Source organism: Mobula hypostoma, chromosome 1 (assembly GCF_963921235.1).
Source record: "Mobula hypostoma chromosome 1, sMobHyp1.1, whole genome shotgun sequence".
NCBI lineage: Eukaryota > Metazoa > Chordata > Chondrichthyes > Myliobatiformes > Myliobatidae > Mobula > Mobula hypostoma.
In genome coordinates, this window is record NC_086097.1 from 77,732,107 (window position 1) to 77,753,600 (window position 21,494).

The following is a 21,494-nucleotide window of genomic DNA, read 5'->3' on the forward strand; positions in this document are numbered from 1 at the left end:
CTCAGGACTTGCACCACCAGGTCCAAGAACAGTTACTACCCCTGAACCATCAGGCTCGAACAAAAGGGGATAATAACATTCATTCTATTTCTGGTGTTCCCACAGCCAATGGTCTCACTTTAAGGACTCTTTATCTTGTTATTTCATACTCATTATTTATTGCTATTTATTTATATTTACACTTGGATGGTTTGTTGTTCATTGATTCTGTTTAACAATTGCCGTTCTATAGATTTGCTGAGCATGCTCACAGGAAACAAAATCTCAGGGTTATATGTGGTGACATGTATGTACTCTGATAATAAATTTTACTTCCACTTTAATTAAGTATTTGGAAATATTCCTCCCAACTACAGAGTAAAAAAAAAATCTATGCTTTTAACTAACAAATGGTCGGCTGATGGTGCAGTGACATCAATGCCAGACCCCAGTGTGAAGGTTCCCGAGTTCAAACCCAGTCGGACCGCTCCCGGGCACGCTTTCCATCCGTGCCGGGTTGAGTACCGAACTCGCAACTTGGCCTCGTAAAAAAAATCTGTGCTGTGAGAAGGACGTGGGGGACAACTCACAGAATCTTTCCTCCAAGACAACCGCCTGAAAAGTGGTCGCCGAGGCTCTGGCAGAGTATGGCACACAAAAAAACTAACAAATAATTGCAAATGCGTCATACTCTTCTGCTCATTTATTGTTTTACTCTTTGATGATTTGACAAAACCAGCATTTAATGTCCATCCCTAACTTCCCCCAAACTAAAAGTCAAAAAAAAAGCTGCAGATACTGGAAAGTTGAAATAAAAATAGAAGATACTGGAAACATTCAGGAGGTCAGGAAGTACTTATGGAACCAGAAACACAATTAATGCTTCAGGTAGAAGACATTGATTCAGAATCAGGAAGGAAAGGTAACAAAAACAACAGGAATTCTGCAGATGCTGGAAATTCAAGCAACATACATCAAAGTTGCTGGTGAACGCAGCAGGCCAAGCAGCATCTATAGGAAGAGGCGCAGTCGACGTTTCAGGCCGAGACCCTTCGTCAGGACTAACGTCAGGAAAGCTAACAATTTCATTTTAAGTTGCAACAGGACAGAGGAAGAGATGCTTAGGACAAGGGAAAAGGAAAGAAGTGTTTCAGAGTGGCAACACAGGAACAAGATCAACATATCTACTATTCATTAAGCAGACAATCAGTTTGTAATGGCCCATGTGACATCACCATAACCCACTAGGTAGTGAAAGGGTAATCAGGTGCTCTTTTCTGGAGATGATACTTAGAGTAAAATAATATGTCTTTTGGGACCTGTGTTTAAAATCAGTGCAGACTGAGTAGTGAAACAAGTCTTTCCCCAAAGAAGAACCAATGGTCTCTAAGCTCAGACCCTGAGCTTAAACTGAGCTAACCAGATGGTGTGCACATCTGGTGTCCAAGGTCCACAAGCTCACGAGAGACACTAAACACCTAACAGCTTGTAAATGATGCCTAACAATTAACTTGCTTTTTTTCTTTTCCATTTCTGATGATCTGCAATGTTAGGTCTGTTTCTCTTGCCATGGAAACTGACTCAACAGAACAGTGTTTCCATCACGTTCTGTTTTTATTTTCCCTAAAGTGATCAATTTGTTAGACAGTAACTGAGGGAAGTTAAGAGTCAGGGACATTGGTGGGTCTGAAATCAAACATGGGCTAGTCAGGAAAGAACAGTTTTCCTACCCCTTAAAGATATTGATGATTCAAATCGGTCTTTGCAATAATTTGAGAGTTTCATAGGCAAAAATGTTAAATATATTTACATATAAGGGCAGAGAAAAAATTGAAGAGAACAGTAAAAATGATTATTTACAATAAAAAGATCAATCCAGTTTATGTCCCCTGAGAGAAAACATATATATACATTAGGAAATTGAGAAAAAAAATGCTCCAATACAATATAAATAGAAACCAATTTAAATATAAAATAAGTTAACAAATTCAAAACGATAATGATTCTGCAAAACACAATAGAATAGAATCTTTTCAGAACCTGAACTTATATGATAATAAATTATTACTTGCACTAACCTCTCATTTCTTCTACTTAATATGAAGTTGTTCACTAGGTGTATAAGATGATGAGAGGCATTGATCCTGTGGATAGTCAGAGGCTTTTTCCCAGGGCTGAAATGGCTAACACAAGACGGCACAGTTTTAGGGTGCTTGGAAGTAGGTACAGAGGAGATATCAGGGGACGGTCTTTACGCAGAGAATGGGCTGCCGGCAATGGTGGTGGAGGCAGATACAATAGGGTTTTTTAAGAGACTCTTGGAACTTAGAAAAATAGAGGGCTATGTGTATCCCTAGGTAATTTCTAAAGTATGTATATGTTCGGCACAGCATTGTAGGCCGAAGGGCCTTTATTGTGCTGTAGGTTTTCTATGTTTCTGATGTTCTGTGTAACTTGGTGAGTTGTCTTTACTGAACCATTGCGTCTCTTCATTGCTGTTGGGAAGGAAATTCCAGGATTCAGATGTAGCAAAGATCAGTGATGTACTTCCAAGACAGGACGCTGTACAACTTTGAGGAGAAACTTGTGTGTTCACATTCATCAGTTGCTCTTGTGCCTCTTAGTGGCAGAGTTAGCGGATTCAGGGCCCTGGTGAGCAAAAGCAGTAAGTTCTGTAGATTGCAGTAAGCGTGTGCTGGTAGTGAAGGAAATAAATGTTTCAGGTGGTAATGGGGTACTAATCTAGCAGGCCATTGTATCACTGATGGAGTGATACTGTACAGATCCCAGCCCTTTGGCCCAACAAGTCCGTACTGATCATGTTGTCTACCTGCATTGGACCCATATCTCTTCAGGCCTCCCTGCTCCATGCATCAATTCAAATGCTTTTTAACTAATATTTTTGTACCTCTCCAAAGCATTTCCTTGACAGCTCATTTCACTTTCTCAAAACTTCCACAGGCTGCATGTTTATCTTTCTCCTCTCACATTAAATCTTTGGCCCCCGGTTTTGGACATCCTTACATTAGGGAAAAGATTGTTACTACCCATCTTACCTATGCTTTTCATTATTTCAAACACATCTATAAGGCTACCTCTTATTCGTCGACTTTCCAAGGAATAAAGACCCAGCCTGGTCAACCTCTCCCTATAACTCTATCCCGTTCAACACCTTCATAAATGCTTTCTGCACTCTTTCCAGTTTAACCACAGCTTTCCCATAAGATGATGACCAAAACTCCAAGTGCAGCCTCACCAGTGACTTAAAACATAATGTCCCAACTGCTATAGTCAATGCTCTGACTGATGAATGCCATTTTCACCACCCTGTCTACCTGTGATGCTGCTTTCAATGAACTATGCACCTCTATTCCTATGTCCTTCTGTTCCATTATGCTATCAGTAACACCTGCTACTTTTGTTTATTCTCCAAACTTGCTGATCAAGCCTTATGCGTTCACATCCAAATCATTTATATGAATAACAAATAAAAAGAATCCCAACACTGAACCCTACAGGCCTACCACTAGTCACTGGTCTCTATTCTGAGAAAGAACCTTCAACTACCATCTTCTGCTTTCTAATTTGAGATCAGTTTTCATTCTACCTAATTAACTCTTGCTGGATATTGTGGGATCTAACTTTTCAGACCTTGTCAAAGGAACTGTTAAAATCCAAATAGATAACCTCCACTACTGTACCCTCATCTACCCTTCTGATTACTTCTTCAAAAACTTTAGAAGTTATGTGTGACTTCCCACACACAAAGCTATGCTGATTCCTCCTAATCAGGTGTTGTCTATCCAAATGCCGATAGATCCAAGCCGACAGAGTTCCCTCCAGTAACTTCCCCACTACTGATTTCAGGCTGACCGGCCTGTTGTTCCTTGGCTTGTTCTTTCTACCCTTCTTAAGCAACCAATTGAAATTAGCACCTTCCAGTCTTCAGAAATTTCAACAGCGATGCAAATATCTCGACAAGAAATTTCACAAATTCATCTACAGCCTCCCACAAAGTCGAAAGATGTACTCGTTCAGGGCCTTGGAATTTATCCATCTTGATGCACTGTAATGTTGCAAATTCCTCCACTTTGGGAATATGAATGTTCTCTAAAACATCTCCACTTGTTTCCAATATTTCTTGAGCAACTACGATTTGCTCATCAGTAAACACTGAGGAGAAACATTTGTTAAAGTTCCCACCCATCTCCTGAGGCTTGAATTACAGGAAGCCTTGACGATCTCTAATGACCTATTCTCTTCCTAGCCACCCTCTTACTCTTAATATACAGTAGCTGTAGAACATCTTGGGGTTTTCCTTATCCTTATTTGCCAGATTGATCTCATAGCCTGTCTTTTCCCTCCTGATTTCTCTCTTAAATATATTCTTAACCTTTTTTTTATTTAATAAGGGATTCTGGTGTCTCCACCATTGTACTGCTGCTGTAAAGTTAACAAATTTCACTACATATGCCGGTGATACTAAACCTCATTCTGATTCAGATTTTGATTTCCTAAACCCAATATGTGTTTCTTACATTTTCTTGACCAGAGCTTCAATACTTTTCATTAGCCAAGGTTCTCTAAACTTGCCAGGTTTATTCTTCACACTATCAGAGTCAGGTTTAATATCACTGACATAAAGTATGTCATAAAATTAAATAAGTAGTTCAAAAAGAGAGGAATAAAAATGCTGAGCTGGTGTTCATAGGTTCATTGTCCATTCAGAAATCTGACGGATGAGAAAAAGAAACTGTTCCTGAACCATTAAGTGTGTATCTTCACGCCTCTGTGCATCTTCCTTGATGGTAGCAATGAGAAGAGGGCAAGAGATGCGGATCATTAATGATGGATGCTTTCTTTTGAGGCATCACCTTCTGAAAGTGCCCTTGATGCTGGCGAGGCTAGGGCTCCTGATGAAACTGGCTGAGTTTACAACCTCCTGCAGTTTTTTTCCATTCCTGTGCAGTGGCCCCTACATATCAAACTGTACTGCAATCAGTTAGAGTGCTCTCCATGGTACACCGGCGGAAATTTGCAAGTGTCTTTGGTGACGTACCAATTCTCCTCAAACTCCTAATGAAATATAGCTGCTGATATGCTTTCTTTCTAATTGCTCACCCTTTACCCTTCTGATCCCTGGATGAGGACTGGGGTGTGTTCCCTCAGCTTCCTTTTCCTGATGTCCTTTATCAATTCTTTGGTCCTACTGATGTTGAGTGCATGGTTGTTGCTGCATCACCATTCAACCCGATGATCTATCTCACTCCTTTCCACCTCCTCATCACCATTTAAAGTCTGCCAACAATAGTTGTGTCATCAGCAAACGTATGAGCTGTGCCTAGCCACACAGTCATGGGTATGGAGAGTGTAGAGCAGTGGGCTAAGCATACATCCTTGAGGTGTACCAGTGTAGATTGTCAGCGACAAAGACTGCGGACCTCTGATGAGGAAGTCAAGGATCCATTTCAGAGGGAGGTACACAGACCCAGGATTTGGAGCTTGCTACCGCTCAGTATTCAGGGATTCATCTTCAACTCTGAATGACTCAACTTAGTTGTCACTGACTTCATTAAAACCTGTGTGGATGAGAATATACCATACATACAGGAATCAAAAGCCATGGCTGAACCAGGACTAGTCTATTGAGGACTAGAACAGTGGCATTCAAGTCTGGTAACCCAGGACTAAAGAAAAAGGGCAGTTACAACACACGAAGGGCTGTCTCAAGAGCAAAAGAACAATTCCAATTGACGTTAGAGGCGGACTCTGATGAATGCCGACTCTGGCAGGGTTTACAGGCCATTACTTCCCACAAAGCGAAGCCTAACATCATGAATGGCAGTGATGCTTCCCTCCCAGATGAGGTCAATGCCTTTTATGGACACTTTGAAAGGAAGAATAAGACTACAGCTATGAGGATCCCTGCAGTACCCGCTGATCCTGTGATCTCTGTCTCGGAGGCTGATGGCAGTATGTCTTTCAAGAGGGTCAACCCTTGCAAGGCAACAGGCCCTGATGGTACACATGGTAGGGCTTTTGAAAGCCTGTGCCAACCAAGTGGCGGGTGTGTTCACAGACATTTTGAATCTCTCAATGCCACAGTCAAAAGTTCCCACCTGCAGCAAAAGGGCAACATTCATATCAGTGCCCAAAAGGAGCACAATGAGCTGCCTTAATGACCATCGTCCAGTGCCACTCATATCTATGGTAACAAAGTGCTTTTAGATGTTGGTAATGGCTAGTTTCAACTCCCGCCAAAGCAAGGACCTGGACCCACTGCAATTTGCCTATCAAAACAACAGGTCTACAGTGGGTGCTATCTCAATGGCTCACCGGGACAATGGTAATACTTAAATCAGGCTGCTGGATACTGTCTACAGCTTAGTGTTTAACACAATCATTCCCACAGTTCTCATCAAGCTCCAAAACCTGGACCCCTGTACCTTCCTCTGCAACTGGATCCTTGACTTCCTCACCAGAAGACCACAGTATGTGCGAATCAGAAATAAGATCTCAGCCCAGCTGATAATTAACACTGGTGCACCTCAGGTTTGAGAACTTTGCCCCTTGCTCTACTCTCTCTACACCCATGACTGTGTGGCTAGACACAGCTCAAATGCCATCTATAAATTTGCTGATGACACAACTATTGTAGGCAGAATTTCAGGTGGTGTTGAGGAGGCGTACAGGGAGTGAGATAGATCAGCTGGCTGAGTGGTGTCACAGCAACAACCTTGCACTTGATGCCACTAAGAATGTCGGAAAGGGTTAGATGAGGCAACACACACCAGTCCATATCGAGGGACCAGAGGTGGAAATGGTGAGCAATTTCAAGTTCCTGGGTGTTAACATCCCTGAGAATCTATCCTGGGTCCAGAATATCGACACAGTTACAAAGAAGGCACAGCAGTGGCTATATTTCATTAGGAAGTTGAGGAGATTTGGTATGTCATCGAAGACATTCACAAATGTCTACAGATGTACCATGGAGAGGATTCTAATGGGCTGCATCATCGTCTGGTATGGTGGTGGGCACTGCTCAGGATCGAAATATGTTGCAGAAAGTTGTAAACTCAGTTAGCTCCACCACGGGTACCAGCCTCCCCAGCATCCAGGAGATCTTCAAGGAGCAATGCCTCAAAAATGTGGCATCCATCATTAAGTACCCCCATCACCCAGGACATGCCCTATTCTCATTTCTACCATCAGGGAGGAGGTGCAGGAGTTCAAAAGCACATACTCAATGATTCAGGAATAGCTTCTTGCCCTCTGCATTCAGATTTCTGAATGTACATTGTATGCATGAACACTACTACCACACTACTTTTATCCTGTTTTTGTACTATTTATTTAATTTAACTTCTTAAATATACACATAACAACTGAATTCATGACATATGTCAGCAATATTAAACTTAATTCTGATTCTGATATATTTCCTGAAATCATTTCACAAATTTCAACCCATCCCAGTCTCCAACACATTGGACAGTCCAGTCAATACTGGGGAAATTAAAATCTCCGACTGATACAACCCTATTATTCTTAAAACTATAAGCCTGCTTAAATTTTTATGTACATCTGCTCCTTAAGTTCCCAGTGACTATTGTGAGGGGTGATCTGTAATACAGCTCCACCAGAGAGACCATCCCCTTCTCCCATATTGGCTTACAGGATGATCCCCCAAGAAAGTCATCTTTAAGTACTGCAATTATGCCTTGCCTTATCAAAGAGGCAATGCCCTCTCCTTGGTTACGTGTACCTCTGTCCCACCTGTAGCATCTGTATCCTGGAATATTGAGTTGCCAGTCTTGCCCTTATCTCAGCCATGTTTCTGCTATGGCTATAACATCCCAGTCCCCAGAGCCAATCTGATGTTACCTAACATCGCTATGCTATCATGGCACCCCTTCTTGAATTTCACAATTCACCTGCTGCTTCTCTCCCTGCTTCCCTTTTGAAGCTTTAACTACCAGATGCCATCCTGCTTCCTTTCTGGAAATCTTGCCTTTAATTAGTTCTTGCCTTCGTCAAAGTAATTCTCAGTTAGTTTTTGTTATTCTTAAGTCAAGGTATATTAACAGCAATTGTGGCTCCAATGAGTCAGTCCTCCCCAATAGCCTCAAAATAAATGTTTAGCTTCAGTTTTGATCCCAGTTTTCCCGTGAACTATGTGTACTCAACCTGGAACTTTGAGAATAACCAAATATTGGGTAGTTATGGTGAAAAATCTAAAAAAACAGGCTCCACAATCCATTTTATCTTTAGGCTTCCCTTGATCCATTAATGCTTTTTTCTTGCTTTCACAGCACTAGTCACAAACTTTTCTCATGCTTTACTCCAGAATGTAATCTTATATTTTGATTTTCAGTCCATGGATTTGATTTCTGCTCAGCCATCATGCTGGTTTTAGATAGTTTTTTTTTCAATCTCTTGTGGTTCCTATCAACTTCTCTGTTTTTGTTTTCTAATTGATGCTGTTCATAAACTAATGGGAGCTTTCCTTGGACTTCTTTGCATTGTGTATTCATTATTGTATTTGCATTGGGAATTTATTGCATTATCATCACTATGTGCCACGTTGTATGATATTGGCGACCATGCTCTATCCATGACCAAGATTGATTTTTGTAAATTTTTCTATAGAACTGGTTTGCCATTGCCTTCTTCTGGGCAGTGTCCTTACAAGACAGGTGACCCCCAGCCCCTATCAATACGTTTCTGAGATCATCTGTTTGACATCAATGGTTACATAACTTGTGATATGCACCAGCTGCTCGTACGACCATCCGCCACCTGCTCCCATGGGTTTACGTGACCCTGATCGGGAGTCTAAGCAGGTGCTACACCTTGTACATGGATGACTTGCAGACTAGCAGAGGGAAGAAGCACCTTACACCTCCGTTGGTAGAAAAGTATCTTCTCCCCGACACCCAAGATTATTATGATATTAGCCTGTACAAATCATTTTCTGTTAAAATGCTTCAGTGTCAATATTATGCCCCATCTTGTGTCACCTTCACAGGTGGCTTAATGAAATCAATGGCAATCTACCAAAACCTCTGATAAGGATTATATCAGTGTTAGAGCATGCTGACTCAACTATGATCAATATTCTCAAACATGCTCATGCTTCCCTATCCTTCATGTTGAATATAGTAATGTTGTCCATACAACAGATAATCATGGACTGACACCCCACTCCCACCCAACCCAGATACCACGACTTATATCCTTTTCAGTGTGGATTCTGTGGCCACTTCATTCTGAACATCCAACAAACACAACAATCAAAGAGAGCAAAACATTGTAACATCTGCAGCATCCTTGAAGATGTCCTTCAGGTCAGCCACATCGTCTTTTGAGGAGGATCCATGCCAAACAAAGCTCTTCCTTTGTAGTCCTCTCTCTCTGCCTCAAGCAGCTTCCCTCCAGTCAGCACGGCTTGAATCTTCCCCTTCTCCTTCACCACATTTCCCAAATGCTGGAAAGCTTCAATTGTTGACTTATTGTTACTTTCTCTGTTGATAATCCTGTTTCTTTTAGCTTTCCCATGTCCCATCTGCTTAACAAGTAGACTAATATTTCCAGTTCCTGGACCTGGAGACACGTTCCTTTCTTATCATAATTCCCATCAATTCCTGCTTCAAAATGGCTGTGTTACACCTTCACTTTGCACTGCTTGGTCAGTTTTGTCATGACCTCCTTCATTACTGCCTGGTCCTAGATGCTACCACTGCCATTTGTGTTACTGCATCTGGTAGCCTAAGACTGTCTTAGCTGCATCATTGGGTTTTCAGAGTCAAAGATGAAGGCAGTAATCATCAAGGTGAATATGCTACTCTATTTTGAACTGTGATAGTGTTTTCTATTTAACCACATTAGTCTAAGTTTCTTAGCCTAATCAACACTATTGGCTTGCAGATATAGGCTGCTGCAATTATCAGCAGTTCTGTTATCACTGGCATGTGCCGGTGCATCTCACTTTCCACTGTGTTTGAAATGTTCTGCCAGGGTTTATATGTAGCTGTTCAGTATCTCATCACTGTCCCATCCATGAAAGCTCACCACTGCCTCTATTTCTCAGGAGTCTAAAGACGTTTGGTATGTCCCCTTCGAATCTTTCCAATTTTTATTGATGTACCAAAGTATGTATATGATATGTATCATATCTTGATGCATTCACAAACAAGAGAAAAGCTGCAGATGCTGGAAATCGAAGCAACACACACAAAATGCTGAAGGAACTCCGCAGGCGAGGCATCATCGATGGAAAGGAGTACAGTGGACATTTTGGCCTGAAAAATCGTCTGTGCTCCTTTCCTGGATGCTATCTAGCCTGCCGACTTCCTCTAGCATTTTGTGTGTGTCCATCTTGATGCATCACGGTTTTGTAAAAATAGATAGCATGGAAGAAATATTTACATCTGAATCAGAATCAGAATTCTTATCAATAGTACTTTGTGATATTTATTGTTTTGTGGCAGCAGTACAGTGCAAGACATGAAAAATACTATAGGTTACAATAAGAAAATAAATAAGGAATAAATAGCCAGGTAATGTTCACGGACCACTCAGAAATCTGATGGCCGAGGGGAAAATGCTGTTCCTAAAACATTGAGTGTGAGTCTTTAGGCTCCTATACTATTTTTTTTTCCCTGATGGCAGTAATCAGAAGACATGTCCCAGAGGGTGACAGTCCTTAATGATGGATGCCGCCTTTTTGAGGCACCAGCCTTTGAAGATACCCTGGATAGTGGGAAAGCTTGTGCCCATGATAGACCTGGCTGAGGCCTATGAATTGGAGCCTCCATGCCATATCGTGATACAACCAGATAGAATGCTCTCCACTATAATTCTGTAGAGATCTATTTGAGTCTTTAGTGACATAACCAAATCTCCTCAAACTCCTAATGATGTCTATATAGTGATGATTACACATTAGTTCTTACTAGACAAGAGGTGTCAGAATTTTTTCCTATTCTCCAGTAACACAGAAATAGTTGTAGTTTGATATTAAGACATTATAATCACCTATGATTTTCCGAACATTGTACTTTGCAGTAGAATCATATAGAAAACTCCTAACAAGGTTATCATTAGCAAAGTTTAGGGAAGGCCATAAGAAGTAGGAACAGACGTTAGGTGTTTCAGGGAACAGTATAGCTCAAATAGATCTCTTGCAAATTAGTCTAATGGGAAAAGCCCTATTCAAGTACCCATTACATTTGTGAAATCTCACCCTGTCGAGAGACCATAAATCAGTTTGCCTATATTTGAATTAGATGCCTATTTGTAAGATTCATATTGTTCAATACTCTGGCTGCTGCAGAAGTGTAATGCATGTTTCAGATCAGTCAAGCGACATGTAGAGCAAATTGTTGATGTTTCATTCTGAAGCCTTACATCAAGATCAGCACCTCAGCCTGAAATCCTGCCTATGCCTCAACTGATGCTACTTGGTCATTGAGTTCTTCCAACAGATTGTTTTTGTTCCCAGCTCTAGCATCTTCATTCTCCTGTGTCTTCATCCAAACTTGTTGCTAAGCAATAGCAGAGTTACAGAGGGTGAATTGAACCAAGAATTCTTCTGAAGAGCGCTCCTTTGATCATGGTGTCCTGCTCAGTTAGGTCAAATATGACAAAGTACAACTGCATCTTTGGCAGGAGCCACAGATGTAGCGTTAAACCAACCTCTTCCTTCATCTACAACAGATGACTGAGAATTTCTCCCTCTGCCCTTGCAAAGTATCAGATCTCCAAATGTTTTGGCATTGAATTCAAAGAAACATTTTTCCTTCTTGGAAGATTTACAAATCTGTAAAAGTTTTGAAGCTAACAGGAGAAAGCTTTTTGTTTTCTTCTTTGCGGTGCGTTATTGGTTATTCAACAAGACAGAGTTACACACAAAACAAAATCACTCTGCTTTACACAACCCAAATCAGTCATACTGAGTGTCAAATTTAGTGGGAAAATGGAGGATTGGGAAGCTTTTAAAAACCTACAGAAAGCAACTAAAAGAATTATTAGGAGGGGAAAGATGAAATATGAAAGCAAGCTAGCAAACAATATAAAGATGGATAGAAAAAGCTTTCTCAAGTATATAAAAAATAAAAGAGAGATGAGAGTGAATATAGGACTGCTAGAAGATGAGGCCGGAGAAATAATAATAAGGGACAAGGAGATGGCAGATGAACTAAATGAGTATCTTGCATCAGTCTTCACTGTGGAAGACACCAGCAGTGTGTCAGGTGTTGAAGAGTGTAAGGGAAGAGAAGTGATTATACTTACTATTAAAAGGGAGAAGGTGCTCAAAAAGCTGAAAGACCTAAAGGTGCGTTAGTCAGCTAGAGGAGCTGAACTGCACCTTAGGTTCTGAAAGAAGTAACAGTAGAGATTGTAGAGGCATTGGTAATGATCTTTCAAGAACCATTGGACTCTGACATGGTTCCAGAGGACTGGAAAATTACAACTATCACTCCACTCTTTAAGAAAGGAGGAAGGCAGCAGAAAGGAAATCATTGACCGGTTAGCCTGACCTCAGTGGTTGGGAAGATGTTGGAGTCAATTGTTAAGAATGAGGAAATGGAGTACTTGGTAACACAGGACAAGATAGGACAAAGTCAGCGTGGATTCCTTAAGGGAATAGCTTGCCTGTCGAGCCTGTTGGAATTCTTTGAGGAGATTACAAGAGGGGCAGATAAAGTGGATGTAGTGAATGTTGTATATTTTGGGTTTTCAGAAGGCCTTTGACAAGGTGGCACACATAAGGCTGCTTACCAAGTTAAGAGCCCATGGTATTATAGGAAAGTTACTAGCATGGCTGGAGCATTGGCTGATTGGTAGCAGGCAGCAAGTGGGAATAAGCTGATCCTTTTCTAGTTGGCTGCCAGTGACTAGTGGTGTTCCACAGGGGTCAGTGTTGGCACCACTTATTATGCTGTGTTACGTACCCCGTAACTGGGTTGCCAAACCAGCAGAAATGGATCACTCAGTTGGAGTCTGGATTACTGGAACTAAGAAAGTTTTATTAAAGAAATAAGCAACAGAGTACCCTAATAGTAAGGATATAAATGCAACAGTTCAGCAATGATAAACACACATGTACACAGAATTAGGATAACAGGATCAATCAAGCTCTATCGTCGTCTAGGGGTAAATGACCAGTTTCAAAGTGACGCAAAGTTCAGTTCAATTGAGTTCAGTTCAGTTCACAGTAATCACTGCCGTGGCGATGGACCGGGGGGTGGGGGGGGGGAAGGAGAGAGAGAGCAAAAGTGAATGAATATTCAAATGGCTTCCACACAGACCTTCGATATTCTTCGCAGTCAGCTTTCGGGCAAGCCCTTTGTAATGTCTTCTGAGGTCACCGGCTATGACCCCTCCGTTTTCAGATATGATCGCTCCTCTGCAGTGAACCTGGCACCCAGGCAAGGGTGGACACACACCAGGTTCCCGCCGATCGTACCTTTCCACCCTGTGCGTCTATGGCTTGGTCCCGCGACCAGCCCTCCAAAAACTCCCACCGACTTGTGGCAGGCGCACCGCTTCCAGGGTCTCATTACCTCGTGGTGTCCTGTGTGTCCTGCCTTAGCGAACCTATCCCTTTTTATCCCCCTGCTGGGGTATCGCCTGTCCATCACTTCAAACAGTTCAGGGTTCAAAGAGGAGCCGATCTTGACAGCTCGCAGACCGTGTCTCCTTCCGTTAAACTCTCCCGTCCCTTCATTAACATCTCCAAATGCTGCTCCATTGTTTTCCTTATCTCTCTTTCTCCTGAAGACAGGTGGCAGACCAACTGCTGATCCCACTGGTGCCAGCACAGGACAGTCAGTTAACATCTTAGTCTATGTGTACTTTCGTCACAGCTGCATAACAACAATTTAAGTGATGGAATAGATAGCTTTTTTTCCAAGTTTCCAGATGATACAAAGATCACTGGAGGGGCAGGTAGTGTTGAGGAAACAGGAAGGCTTCAGAAGGACTTAAGACAGATTGGGTGAATAGGCAAGAAAGTGGCAAATTAAATACAACGTTTGAAAATGCAGCTTCATACATTTTGGTAGTAGAAATAAATGTGCAGACTACTTTCTAAGTGGGGAGAAAATCCAAAACTCTGAGATGCAAGGAGACTTGCGAGTTCTTGTGCAGAACACCCTAAGGATGAACTTGCAGATTGAGTCAGTGTTGACAAAGACAAATGTAATGTTAGCATTCATTTCAAGAGAACTAGGATATAAGGGCAGGGCTGTGATACCGAGGCTTTGTAAGGTACAGGTGAGGCGTCATCTTGAGTACTGTCAACAGTTTTGGGCTCCTTAACTAAGAAAAGATGTTCCGGCATTGGAGAATGTTCAGAGGAGGTTCACAAAGATGATTCCAGAAATGAAAGGGTTATCATATGAGGAACGTTGAAGGCTCTGGGCCTGCACTCACTGGAATTTAGAAGGATGAGAGAGAATCTCATTGAAACCTTTCAAATGTTGAAAGGCCTAGATAGAGAAGATATGAAAAGGATGTTTCCCATGGTGGGGGAGCCTAGGACAGGCGGGAACAGCCTCAGGATAAAGGAACATCTATGTAAAACAGAGATGTAGAGAAATTTGTTTAGCCAGAGGGTGGTGAGTTTGTTACCACAGGTAGCTGTGGAGGCCAGGTCGTTGGCTGTATTTAAGTTGAAGATTGTTAGGTTTTTGATTGGTCACGGCATGAAAGATATGGGGAGAAGACCAGGAAGTGAGATTGAGGAGGGGAAAAATTTATCAGCCATGATTGAATGGCAAAGCAGACTCGATGGACCAAATACCTTTATTCAACTCCTGTCTTATGTCCTATTGTCTCATGTACTCTCTTCAACACAACAACTTCCTTTCTATAGTGTGGTGTCCAGAACTGCACACAATACTCTAAGCACAGTCTATAATCAGTGTTGTATAAAGTTGTAAAGTAGATTAGATTAGATTCAACTTTATTGTCATTGCGCCAAGTACAGATACAAAGCCAATGAAATGCGGATAGCATCTGACCAGAAATGCAAATAGTGTTATTTACAAAATAACTGTGAATAAAAAGTAAGTGCTACAGCACACAAATAAAAAAGTACTGAGACAGTACAATACGGATGCAATACTGCTTAGCGCTGTGATGTGAGGTTCAGCAGGTACACAGCCTCAGGGAAGAAGCCCTTCCTGTGCCTGCTGGTGCAGGAGTAGAGGCTCCTGTAGCACCTACCAGATTGGGGGAGAGTAAAAAGTCCATGGTTAAGGTGAGATGCATCCTTGATAATGCTTTTCGCCCTGCCCAGGCAGTGTTTTTGGTAGATGTTCTCAATGGTGGGCATTTGGGTGCTGATAATTCGCTGGGCAGTTTTCACCACGCGCTGGAGTGCTTTGCGGTCCGATACAGAACAATTGCCATACCACACTGAGATGCAGTTAGTGAGTATGCTCTCAATGGTACAGCGGTAAAAGTTCGTCAATATCCTGGGACAGAGGTGAGCTTTCTTGGTGCTCCGCAGAAAATAAAGGTGCTGTTGCACCTTTTTGATCAGGATGGAGGAGTTCAGGGACCAGGTGAGATCCTCGGAAATGTGGACACCAAGGAATTTGAAGCTTGATACATGCTCCACTACAGCTCTGTTGGTGTAGATGGGGAAGTGAGTGTGGCTCCTAGCATGCTTGAAGTCCACAATGATCTCCTTGGTCCTCTGGGTGTTAAGGGCTAGGTTGTTGTTGGCACACCATGCGGCCAGGTGCTGGACCTTGTCCCTGTAGTAACATACTAACTTTAAATTCTGTGCCCCAACCAATGAAAGCAAGACAGTCATATGCCTTTTTCATATAACCATATAACCATATAACAATTACAGCACGGAAACGGGCCATCTCGGCCCTTCTGGTCTGTGCCAAACTCTTACTCCCATCTAGTCCCACCGCCCTTCACTCAGCCCATAACCCTCCATTCCTTTCCTGTCCATATATCTATCCAATTTAACTTTAAACGACAACATCAAACCTGCTTCAACCACTTCTGCTGGAAGCTCGTTCCACGCAGCTACCACTCTCTGAGTAAAGAAGTTCCCCCTCATATTACCCCTAAACTTTTTGCCCTTTAACTCTCAACTTATGTCCTCTTGTTTGAATCTCCCCCATTCTCAATGGAAAAAGCCTATCCACATCAACTCTATCAATCCCCCTCATAATTTTAAACACCTCTATCAAGTCCCCCCTTAACCTTCTACGCTATTTTTCACTATTCTATCTACCTGTCTTGATTGAATCCCAAGATTCCTCTGTTGGCCAACATTCCTAAGTGTCCTACTAATGCCAATAGCCTACTCAAATTTCCATCTGATCTGGCTGGGAGAAAGGTGGGTGGTGGTTCGCCAGGGACTGAAAACTTGAGGAATTTTGGTACTCAGAAGCTAAAATCGCTTTCACTTGTTTGGGAAATAGCAATGGTGGAGAGAGTTGGGTGCCCTCAGGAGATAGAATGAAGGAAATAATTTCAAGTGGACTTGATATCGTGTTCTCAGCATCCTAATATAACCCGCTTAGTGATATCATCTTCAGGTCATGCAAAAGCAGAATTCATATGGTTATACATGTATCAGTATCCTACAGAGTCCAGATGTATGGTTGTATATTGACAGGTGCTGCTGTGCATACCAGATATGTGCTATTCATCATCAGATGTCACTGCACATGTCAGGATGTGTGTTATGCATCCAAATTCCACTCTGTACGTCATGGCCACAAATCAGACAGTCCACTCCTGCATGACATTTCTCCACGCTGCAGCTTTATCTGGATTTTATCTGCTCAAATAATACTGTTCTTTTGCTCCAAAATGAGCAACTTCACAATTTCCTCTCGGCAGCATCCTGGTAAACCTCTCCAAAGCCTCCACATCCAACTAAATTTAAGGGGAGCGGAGCCAAATTCTTCATTTGTCATCTAACTGCCCACTTGTCTAATCAGTTTTAAGTATAGAAACTCACAGTGCTGGAACGTGAATTTTAACCCAAGATGTTGTGTGAATTAATCAAGTGAGTTCTTAAAAGTCTAAACAATATTTTCTGCCTACACAGTGTCCATATCCCTCCATTCTCAGCACTTTAATGTGCCAATGTGTCTAAGAGTTTCAGCTAAGCCTATCATATTTGCCCTTCATGGCAGGCCATTGCAGACACCCACCACTCTCTATGTAAAATACAGACATTTCAACTCTGAGAAAAAGACACCAACTGTCTATCTATGCTTCTCATTCGATCTCCTTTTGGACTCCATCACTCCAAAGAAAACAACACCAACTTTGCCCAACCTCTCCTTATAGCACATGTCCTCTAATCCAGGCAGCTTCCTGGTAAACCTCTCCTGCACCTTCTCCAAAGCCTCCATATCCATCCTATAATGAGGCAACCAGAGCTGAGTACTCCAGAAGTGATATAACTATAGTTTTACAAAGCTGCAAAATAACTTCCCTATTCTTGAATTCAGTTCCTCAACTAATAAAGGAGAGTATGCCATACATTTTCTATACCACTCTAATTACTTTTGCAGATGCGTTCAGCGAGCTATGGACTTGGACCTCAAGATCCCTCTGTACATCAAAACCGTTTAGAGTCTTGCCATTAACACTACATTGTCCCTTTATATTTGATCTCCCAAAGTGCAACAGCTCATCTTGGTCAGTTTTTTTTAGTGCTGGAAATGGTTACATCCCGACATGTGGGACAGAAGCAAGGTTGATTGTGTATTCCAGCTAATGCCGGCCGGTTTAGCGAGCAGAGCAGCGGACACCCCTGCTGAAATCTGGAGGAAAACACACAGAGGATGCAGAGGGGGATCACAAAATCGAGGAAGGAAGACTGGGTCGAGACAACAGAGACTTATGGAGAAGAGGAGTTCGGTGGGTAATACCGTTCCGGCTGACCGGAGGTGCACTGAGAGCGGTAAGCGTAAAGGAGTTGGGTGCTTACTGATCTGGTTAACAACAGATGGTGCAATCCGGGTCATATTATGATCGAGGAACATGTTTGCAGACTGGATATTGAACTTTTTACTATTGGACTTCGGCCACATTCCACCGTGATACGACACTTGGCGGCATGGGAGGTCGTTCCTTCCTGTGGCCATCGAACGTGCAGCTCCTCCCGTGGAGGGTCAGACACCCTGAGCCAATAGACTGGTCCTGGACTTATTTTCCGTCTGGCATAGTTTGCATTTTGCTGTTTGATTGTTGGTGGTTTTTGTATTGCTATAGTTACGCTCTATTCTTGGTTGGTGCGGCTGTAACGAAACCAAATTTCCCCTCAGGATTAATAAAGTATATCTATCTATCTATTTATCTATCATATTCCATCTGCCATTTCCCTACGCATATCTGCAATTGACCTCTACCCTCTGTATCCTTTGCCAGTCTTCTACACTATTTTTCACACCACCAATATATAGGCCAGCCAGATTTGAATCAAAACAGACAATTAACTGTGGATCCCAAACAGTTTAATCTCCTGTATGAACCTGCTATAAAGGTCAAATGGCTTACTAATAAACTCCATGTAGACAACATCCACGGCTCCATCTGTATCAATCACCTTTAATCGGGTTAGAAAGATATGATTTATCCCACAAACGCCACGCTGACTGTCCCAAACCAGGCCATGATTTTCACCAAATGCCCATAAATCCCGTGTCACGGTTCCGACCATTAATTTCCCATTTCCTCCTAATTCCCTCTGATGGTGGCACACCTGGTTCTCATCAAGATCTGCAGCATAAAAACCCCAGCTTTGCACCCACTAGTTGCCAGATTGTTGTTTTAGCCAGTGTGGTGATTAACATTCCCGGCCGCTTAGGATTGTGTATTCTAAGTTTTACTTCAGTACCGAGGTTTACCTGTGTTACTCTGTTTCTCCATGTCAAGATAAAGATTTTAAGATTTATACTTTATACTTTATTGTCGTCAAACAATTGATGCTAGAGCATACAATCATCACAGCGATATTTGGTTCTCTCTTTGTGTTCCCTGGAGTACAAATCGATAGTAAGTATTAAACATTTAAATTATAAATCATAAATAGAAAGTAGAAAAGGGAAAGTTAGGTAGTACAAAAAAACCAAGAGGCAGGTCCGGATATTTGGAGGGTACGGCTCAGATCCGGGTCAGGATCCGTTCAGCAGTCTTATTACAGTTGGAAAGGAGCTGTTCCCAAACCTGGCCGTATGAGTCTTCAAGCTCCTGAGCCTTCTCCCAGAGGGAAGAGGGACGAAAAGTGTGTTGGCTGAAGTGAGAAGTGAGATTTACTTCAGTACCGAGGTTACCTGTGTAACTCTGTCTCTCCGTGTCAAGAAAAGTATTGTCCTCCACTTGCCTTTCTATGCTTCATGTCAAGATAAGTTCTGCCTGCCTTCTGCTTTCCTGTTCACCCTCCTATTTGCCGTTCAGTTCCAGCCACTCCCATACCCTCATCTGAATCCTAACTCAATCTCCGTGCCAATGTCCTGCGTTTGGATTCGCCCCATTCCTTGCAACATCGCATCCCTAAAAATCCTCTCCAGTAGCTTCCCCAACACGGTGTGAGACTCACCTGCAGCTTCCAAGTTTATTTTGTTTTCCCACTTGAATTATGGAGCATCATTAGCTTCTTCCAGGACCAAGCCTGTGTCTAGAGAGGACACAAAGGTCAGGGCCTCAGTATATTGTGATTTTATAAAAATTCGTGGGTCCTCATCACAACAGCCCTCCTTTTTGTAGCACTTGCAAAGTTGTTTGCTATACGTGTGTGTTCTACATCCAAGTCAATAATCTACATTGAAGGGAGTTGGAGTCCTAGCAGTGACCCCTGTGAAATGCTACTGGTTAGAGACTGCCAAGATGAAAATTACCTCCCTATGTTACTCATTGCTTCCTGCCTGTTCACCAACTGATTCTGCTTGATTAGATTAAAATCTCCAAATGCATTGTTAATAGTTCATTAATATTTGATCATAGGATAAAGCAAATTATCATTTGGCATAGTTCATGGTTTTCTCAACAATGCACTCACTTCAGTGATTATTAATCTCATGGAACAGTAAACTCAGTTTGCATGTATGAAGGATGCCTTACAATTAACTTGTTATTCCCAGCTCCGACAAAGTAATTTAACCCAGAAATTTAACTTTCTTTCTCTTTGTTCATATGGCCTACTGTTTCCAGAATCTTCTCTTTTTATTTCACGTTTTGAGCATTTGCAGTTCAGTAATTTTCAAATCCCCAGAATTTGCTGTTTATATCTTACCTGTTAGATTCAACAAGTAAATGTCCAAAACTAATAACATCATTTGAACCGCTATTCCTCAACCTATGGTATTTAATTCGTTAAATGTTATAAACTTTATTTTCATCCTTTTGCTAATAGTTAGCTTTTTAAAAATAAGATACCAGCAAAAGACAAAATTAGCTTCTTTTGATTGGCAAATACTTGCATAACTCCACATGGTCTCTCACATATATACTGTTTAATCCTGTGCACATGTCCAATATTCAACACATCCAGTCCAAGACAAATATTGTACACAACCTGGCCACCTCATCAATTACAAGTTCTGAACTACATCCTTTCCAACTTATTTACTTAAATAAAAACAACTTCAGTTTGGTGGGTCTTATGATAATTTTAAAATGTGAGTCCTTGAATCACCTTCTCTTTGAATGTTTCTGCAAAGAGACATTCCTTAAAAGCAGGACTCTCGAAGTTTTTCATGGGTGTTCTAAATGAATAGATACCTCATGTACAGCAGACATAGAAAAATATTTGAACTTGTTTTTTTATATTTAAAAAACTGGAACGTGAATCTGATAGAAAAATATTAAGTTTACTCTAGCTTAAATTCCAAAGGAATTTCCTTGCAAAGGAATCTAAATCTTGTGAAAAAAAATGCATTTCTATTTTCAAATGTATTCATGAATTAAAATGGTTGCTTGCTTGAAACAGTTTTCCTGATCAACATCTAATTCTATGACGTTGAGGAATCTTCCCTTTGGGGTTGTCTGCCCACTTGTTGCTTCATCAGTTTAAACAATCAAAAGTCCAACTTCTCCATAATGAATACTTGCAGTTAATTTCCCTAACATTAAATATCTTACTCCAAAACGACACCCAGGCTTTTACACCCTAATAAAGATTTTGATAATGATGTATCCATTAAAGACTATTGTGTCCTAGTGAGAATCTTCAAAGAACAAATAAAAGAAATCGAAATTGCTCAAGTACAGACACTTAAAAAAACACGAGGCAGATGTTTTATCGATAGCTGCTGAGATATCTAAAATATTTATGCTCATGAGTACAGCGGCATATTCAATTCATATGTGACTGTAATTATGACCAGATGAGCTAAGCTGCCTCTGAGCATGTTTTGATTTGTTCTAAAATAATTTCCACATTCAAGAAATTGCCCTCCGTAATTTCTGCCACTTCCAACAAGATTTCAGACACATCTCCCTGTCTCCTTTCAGCACTCCAT